The following is an 8,187-nucleotide window of genomic DNA, read 5'->3' as shown; positions in this document are numbered from 1 at the left end:
TGATTAGCTGGCTGATCTTATTTATTCACATTTTATTCTAAAAAAAGAACTTCTCATTTTAACTCTTGCTCAGCAAGTGCTTGTTGGCCGATAAATGTTAAAGATACGATGTATTTTTGAAGTACAATAATCTTTGTTAATAATTATTTATAACACAATGTTTTAAAGATTAACTCTGCACCTTTGAGCTCCACAGGAGCGCCAGGACTGCAGCCTGCATCTGGTAGATGTTCCTTCCTACGTAACAGTGACAGGTGCTTATTCAAGAGGAGGCATACAGAAGCCCAAAGCAAAAGATGCCCACCACTCCCCACCCTCCTCACACTCTTAATCTATTCCTCCGGGGTGTGGATATGGTCTGTCACATGCTTTCTATGTCTATCTTTTCATAATGTACTTCAAACAAAAACAAAAAACAAAGCCAGAAATGAACTCACAGTCTGTTTTATAGCTTGCTTTTCTCCTTCAATAATAGACGACCAAGGCCTTTTGGAGGTCCCGGCATTGAGTGGCACCCCCTTCTATGCACGGGCTGAAGAGTCCTGTCCATGCAGGATTTGTTCTTAAAGGCATCGGTAGCCTTGAGCACGGCCTTCTTTACTAGAAAAAGCAGACTTCGAAGCCTCCGATGCAATCTGCAAGGGGATCCTTGGAAAAAGGGCAGCTTTTGTCCTTGAATGGTGCCAGCCTGTGCTGGATGCCATGGCCTCAGAAACTCCAAACCTCCCAGACAGCAAGAGGGTCTTGGATGGAACCGGGCAACGGCCAGACCTACAGAGAGCAGAAGGCAGAGGCAGCACATGAGGGTTTGCTGCTAGAGCAGATTCTTGCTTTAAGGGATCCCAGAGCCCCAACAAAACATGTTTAGGTCACATTTTCCATTTCCTTCAAGACTTTGGTCATTGACATTGAGAAGTACAATGACCAGTTGATCTGTTCTATGTCCAGGAAAAGTTCCTCCCAGGAAAACTAATTGTTACATTGACTCAGCACAGCCAAGCAATGATGTTTCTTTAGTGCAATGGGTTACAAAAAAGTCTTTTATGCTTCCATATGGAGGCCTGTACAAAAACACTTTCTGCAGGATTATTAATAATTTTAAAACTTGGAAACAATTCAAACGCCCATCAGCATGAGAATGAATAAATAGAGACATTCATAGATGAAATACTTGACAGCAATTAAACTGAATGGAGTAGATCTTAAAGTTGAGTGAAAAAGCAAGCAGCAGAATATTATATGTGAGACTGTTTTAAAAACACACAAAATGCTGTGTTTTGTTTATGGATATGTGTGTGATTTGTAGTAACATGGTAGTGATGACCTTGGGAGGGAGGGGAAGAGACTGCCCAGTTGGGCCACATCAGGGACTTCCCTGGCCCCTGTAATGTTAACTTCTTTCTTTTTTATTGTAAAAAACATAACAAAGTTTACCATCTTAACCACTTCTAAGTGTACAGCTCAGTAGTGTTGTGTTAACATATTCACAATGTTGTGAAATAGACCTCCAGAACTTTTTCCTTGTGCAAAACTGGAACTCACCATCCCCTCTCCCCAGCTCCTGGCAGCCACCCACTTTCTGCTTAGATGAATGTGACTACTCTAGACACCTCATACAAGTGGAATCACACAGTAATTGTTATTTTTTTGTGACTGGCTTATTTCACTTAACATAATGTACTCAAGTTTCATCCATGTTGTACCATGGGACAGGATTTCTTTTTAAGGTTGAATAATATTCCATTGTGTGGGGCTTCCCTGGTGGTGCAGTGGTTAAGAATCCACCTGCCAATGCAGGGGACACGGGTTCAAGCCCTGGTCCGGGAACATCCCACATGCCGCAGAGCAACTAAGCCCGTGCGCCACAACTACTGACCCTGTGTGCCACAACTACTAAAGCCCGCACCCCTACAGCCCGTGCTCTGCAACAACAGAAGCCACCGCAATGAGAAGCCCGCGCGCTGCAACGAAGAGTAGCCCCTGCTTGCCGCAACTAAAGAAAGCCCGTGTGCAGCAACGAAGACCCAATGCAACCAAAAATAAATAAATAAATTTTAAAAAATACTTAAAAAAAAATAAAGCTTACTGTTTAAAAAAAAAAAGGTGGTGGGAGGCTTGAAAGTCAGACAGGTCTGGGCTAAAGTCTGGGCTCAAAGTACTCATCTCCTGAGTCTGTTTCCTCATTTATAAAATGGAGATAATAAAACTCACCTGGCAGGAGTGTTTCAAGAATTAAAATAATATAGGTAACCCCCAGAAAATACATATAGCCCTGCTGTCCAATAAATGGTGATCATGATTTCATCAGTCATGATGATGGTTGGCAGACAGAGGGAGTCTTCTTAAGTCACTTGCTACCCTCCTGTAAGACTGAAGCATCCATCCTACCTTACTCTTTTCCTCTCTTCTCCTCTTCCTCTTCTGCTTCCAGCCTCTGCCCCCATCTTCTCTTCCTGTTCCCTTTTGCTCCAAGGTCTTCCCACGGGCCTACCATGACATGGCAGGCTGGTGTAAGGTAATAGGGAGTGGTGGGGCCTGTGGCAGTCTGAGAGCACAGCTGGTATGGAGGGGTCAGCCACCTCTGAGCTCTAAGTTGCCATGCTGGAATGTGGGCGCAATGTTACCAGATATTTTGGTTGGTTTTTTTTCTTTTGAGGGAAGTCAGAAATCCAATATTTTAAGGGAAATCTTTGGATTTTTTTAATTGTTGGAAATAATTCCAGTTTTATGCACTACTACGGGGTCCAAACTGAATTCTCAGATGGGCCAGTTCCAATCTGCAGAGTGGCAGCCAGTCACCTCTGAGTGACAAAAGGGCCGTGTGCATGGTGGGAGGTGGTAGGAATGGGAGCCCTTCACGTGTGTACAGATGTGCAGGCCTGCATGTATGTGTGTGCATGTGCTTTTTACGGTTGTCTCCAGTCCTAAGCAATGAGAGAAGAGTGGGTTTCCCTGGAACATTTGGTTTTCATCCTTCCCCTCCTCAGTGGCTGCTGAGGCACTGGTTGTACGGGATCTGGGCCACTAAAGATCTGTCACATGGGGTCACTGCCTCTGCTTTTGGATGCTCAGAGCTGCATCGGAGACCCTGGTCTGGGAGGTCTCTAGGCCCAAAATTCCAAGATGAAGTCCAAACCTCCTAGTTCCCTCTGCCCTACAAATCTTTAATGCCTGTGTGCACACAAACTCATGCCTCCCTTGGACTTTTCTATCCTTCTGAATAGTAGGCAAGATTTTCTTTCTCACACAGACTGCAAACTGGTGGTTGCTGATGGAATCTGGCCATGGCTACCCCCTTAAAATAGGGTCCCTGTTCTCCAGTCCCACAGTTCCCACTGCTCCCGATTCAACTCCACTACAACTACAACGCTGACAAATATCAGTGGTGTTTTAGCATCACACCTGTCTTGTTGTTTTCTCACAGTCGTATAAGGAGGAACATGAAATAGTTTTTGTACCTAAGTCTCTATCAAAAATTAGGAAATGCAAGATCAATGGACAAGGTTGCATGTTTCATGAAAAGTGTGAGGGTGTATTTCTTTGTGGAAGTGGTGAATATTCCTTTCTGTTTAATATGCAAATAAAATGTGTTTGTATCAGAAAAATGCAACTTATGATTGCATTGCGGAGTAGGCCATAGTAAGAACTACGATTGGCATCTATAGAAGATCAGTGATGAAGAATTGATGAAAATAAAAAGGGACTAAAATTTCAAAAAGGTTTGATGTTGAATGGAATGTGATACTGAATGGAAGGGAAGTGATGCTGCGGTGCAACTGTTTATAATGTGTGTCACCCAGTTATGGACTGCAGTGGGAGAATATCACTGCTTGTCAGTGACTGCTGTTGTTCTTATTGGGGTTTTTTGTTTGTTGTTTTGGCTGCGCTATGCAGCACATGGGATCTAGTTCCCCGACCAGGGATCAAACCTGCGCCCTGCATTGGAAGCAGAGTCTTAACCACTGGACCACCAGGGAACTCCTCTGTTGTTCTATTGTTAAAGAGACCTTGGGCGTCCCTGGTGGCGCAGTGGTTAAGAATCCGCCTGTCATTGCAGGGGACACGGGTTTGAGCCCTGGTCCCACATGCCGCGGAGCAACTACTGAGCCTGCGTGCCTGGAGCCCGTGCTCTGCAACAAGAGAAGCCACCGCAAGGAGAAGCCCATGCACCGCAACGAAGAGTAGCCCTCGCTCGCCGCAACTAGAGAAAGCCCACACACAGCAACAAAGACCCAACAAAGCCAAATAAATAAATTTATTTTTTAAAAAAATGGACTTCCCTGGTGGCGCAGTGGTTAAGAATCCACCTGCCAATGCAGGGGACACGGGTTCGAGCCCTGGTCTGGGAAGATCCCACATGCTGCGGCGCAACTAAGCTTGTGCGCCACAACTACTGAGCCTGTGCTCTAAGAGAGCCCATGAGCCACAACTACTGAATCCCACATGCCTAGAGCCCGTGCTCCGCAACAAGAGAAGCCACCACAGTGAGAAGCCCGCACACCACAACGAAGAGTAGCCCCCGCTTGCCACAACTAGAGAAAGCCCGTGTGCAGCAACAAAGACCCAAGGCAGCCAATTAATTAATTAATTTTAAAAAAAGAGAGAGACCTTATTAGGTAATAGTCATTTACCAGACATGTAATAAAAATTCTTAGGCATAAAAGATACTCCAAGCACAAGACCAGTGCATCAGTCAAGTTTTCGTTGGTCAGAAGCAACAGAAACTGCCTCTGATTCTTACTCAGTAAAGAAGATTGCTGGTGGGATCTGAGTTCGTTTACAGAAGATCCGGACGTCCGGGATGAACCCTCAGTGTGGCAGCCGAGCCAGCAGGGCCTGCCCTTGGCCTGGCCCAGTGGCTCCAGCTGTTTTGGTCTTCCTGCCCTTTGGCTCAAGACTTGAGTTCCAGGGAGGGGAGGATCTGATGGGCCTGCGTGGGGTCACAGATCCACCTCGGGCCTGTGAGGATACCAGGCCTGTGTGGTGTTATAGCCCTAATTCACAAAAATGAGGGGATGGCTAAAAGAGGTTCTGTGAAGTATAAAAACAGTGATGAAAAATAGAAGTGTAAATACTGTAATTCAGAAAAGGAGTGGCTGGGACCCAAGTGTGATTCACTTCTGCTGGGATAAATGAATCTGAGAACATGATGAGTTTGAGAAAGCAGCCAAAAATCGAAGTGAAGAAAACCAAACAACAGCAACGAAGAAATCCAAACGTGAAATAGGAAGTACCACGATGACTACCTGGAAGTTACATTTTGCTCTACTAGGAGTCCATGGGTCCAGTTTCTAACGTGTGGTCTGCGGTAAAGCTCAGGCCTTTTCGGTTTTGAGCATCACTGCAGATTGGGTGGTCTGAGGAGCCTCTCATTGCAAAACAGCACAGAGGACTCACCCTGTGACTGATCTTTGCTCCTACAAGCTTTAGGAGAAGATTTCAAGAGAAGTGAGCTGAGGCCTGAGCTGTTAACGCGGTTGCTTTAGAGGCAGGTGCTCTCAGCAGCACAGCTGTTAAAATACTTAACTGGCAGAGAGGGTGGGAAGCCAAGCCACAGTCCCTGGTAGTGGCGCCCTCTGGTGGCCAGAGGCAGAAACAAACTCTCTGGAAGAAAGTGTCTCCAGTTTAGATACAGAGGACACCCATAGATGATGAAGAAACTAACTCCCATCATTAGGAAGGCACTGGGAAGGCAAGCCACTTTGTCCAAGAGTTAGCAGATAACACAGAAAACACATTTAGAGTTTCTCCACCTCTCAAATAGCAGATCCTGGAATTGTCAGATACCAAATATAGAACAGATATATAAGAAATGATTAAAGAAATAAAGGATGCAAATGACAAACAGGAGGACCAACAAGGTACAATGAGAAAAAGAGACCTTAAAAATGGGTATGCACAGAACTAGAACAAAAAATTTCACAATTTGGGGCTTCCCTGGTGGCGCAGTGGTTGAGAGTCCGCCTGCCGATGCAGGGGACACGGGTTCGTGCCCCGGTCTGGGAAAATCCCACATGCCGCGGAGCGGCTGGGCCCATGAGCCATGGCCGCTGAGCCTGCGCGTCCGGAGCCTGTCCTCCGCAACGGGAGAGGCCACAACAGTGAGAGGCCCGCGTAACGCATAAAAAAAAAAAAAAAAAAAAAAAAAATTTCACAATTTGTATGGAAACACAAAAGACCCCGAATAGCCAAAGCAATGTTGAGAAAGAAAAACGGAGCTGGAGGAATCAGGCTCCCTGAATTCAGACTATACTACAAAGCTACAGTGATCAAGACAATATGGTACTGGCACAAAAACAGAAATATAGATCAATGGAACAGGAGAGCCCAGAGATAAACCCACGCACATATGGTCACCTTACCTTTGATAAAGGAGGCAAGAATATACAATGGAGAAAAGACAGCCTCTTCAATAAGTGGTGCTGGGAAAACTGGACAGCTCCATGTAAAAGTATGAAATTAGAACACTCCCTAACACCATACATAAAAATAAACTCAAAATGGATTAAAGACCTAAATGTAAGGCCACACACTATCAAACTCTTAGAGGAAAACATAGGCAGAACACTCTATGACATAAATCACAGCAAGATCCTTTTTAACCCACCTCCTAGAGAAATAGAAATAAAAATAAACAAATGGGACCTAATGAAACTTAAAAGCTTTTGCACAGCAAACGAAACCATAAACAAGACGAAAAGACAACCCTCAGAATGGGAGAAAATATTTGCAAATGAAGCAACTGACAAAGGATTAATCTTCAAAATTTAGAAGCAGCTCATGCAGCTCAATATCAAAAAATCAAACAACCCAATCCAAAAATGGGCAGAAGACCTAAATAGACATTTCTCCAAAGAAGATATAGATTGCCAACAAACACATGAAAGAATGCTCAACATCATTAATCATTAGAGAAATGCAAATCAAAACTACAATGAGATATCTCACAGCAGTCAGAATGGCCATGATCAAAGAACCTACAAACAATAAATGCTGGAGAGGGTGTGGAGAAAAGGGAACCGTCTTGCACTGTTGGTGGGAATGCAAATTGATACAGCCACTATGGAGAACAGTATGGAGGTTCTTTAAAAACTAAAAATAGAGCTACCATATGACCCAGCAATCCCACTGCTGGGCATATGCCCTGAGAAAACCATAATTCAGAAAGAGTCATGTATCAAAATGTTCATTGCTGCTCTATTTACAATAGCCAGGACATGGAAGCAGCCTAAGTGTCCATCAACTGATGAATGGATAAAGAAGATGTGGCACATATATACAATGGAATATTACTCAGCCATAAAAGGAAATGAAACTGAGTTATTTGTAGTGAGGTGGATGGACCTAGAGTCTGTCATACAGAGTGAAGTAAGTCAGAAAGAGAAAAACAAATACCGTATGCTAACACATATATGGAATCTAAGGAAAAAAAAAGGTCATGAAGAACCTAGGGGTAAGATGGGAATAAAGACACAGACCTACTAGAGAATGGACTTGAGGATAAGGGGAGGGGGAAGGGTAAGCTGTGACAAAGTGAGAGAGTGGCATGGACATATATACACTACCAAACGTAAAATAGATAGCTAGTGGGAAGCAGCCGCATACCACAGGGAGATCAGCTCGGTGGTTTGTGACCACCTAGAGGGGTGGGATAGGGAGGGTGGGAGGGAGGGAGACGTAAGAGGGAAGAGATATGGGAACATATGTATATGTATAACTGATTCACTTTGTTATAAAGCACAAACTAACACACCATTGTAAAGCAATTATACTCCAATAAAGATGTTTTAAAAAATGGGTATTCAAAAAATAAAAATGTTTCTTTGTTGAACTGCAAAAACCTCAAGAGGATGGTTGAACAGTAAATTAGACACAGGTGAAGAGGGAATTAGTAACTAGGATGTGTATCCACAGTAGTCACCCAGAATGCAGCACAGTGACCAAAAGATACAAATATAAACAAAGTGATAATAAGAGATGTGAAGCACAGAATAAGAAAGTCTAACATATGTCTGTTTGGAGTCCCAGCAGTAAAGAACAGAGAGCGTGAAGAAGAGGCAATATTTGAAAAGATAATAGCTGAGCTCATTCCAGAATCTATAAGAAAACATAAAAACACAAAGCCAGGAAGTACAACATACGTCAAAAAGCATAAATAAAAAGAAATTCATGCTTCAACTCACCTTA

The sequence above is a fragment of the Phocoena sinus genome, chromosome 19, assembly GCF_008692025.1.
Source record: "Phocoena sinus isolate mPhoSin1 chromosome 19, mPhoSin1.pri, whole genome shotgun sequence".
In the NCBI taxonomy this organism is placed as follows: Eukaryota; Metazoa; Chordata; class Mammalia; order Artiodactyla; family Phocoenidae; genus Phocoena; species Phocoena sinus.
The sequence above is the reverse complement of the archived record's forward strand: the minus strand, read 5'-3'. Positions refer to the sequence as shown.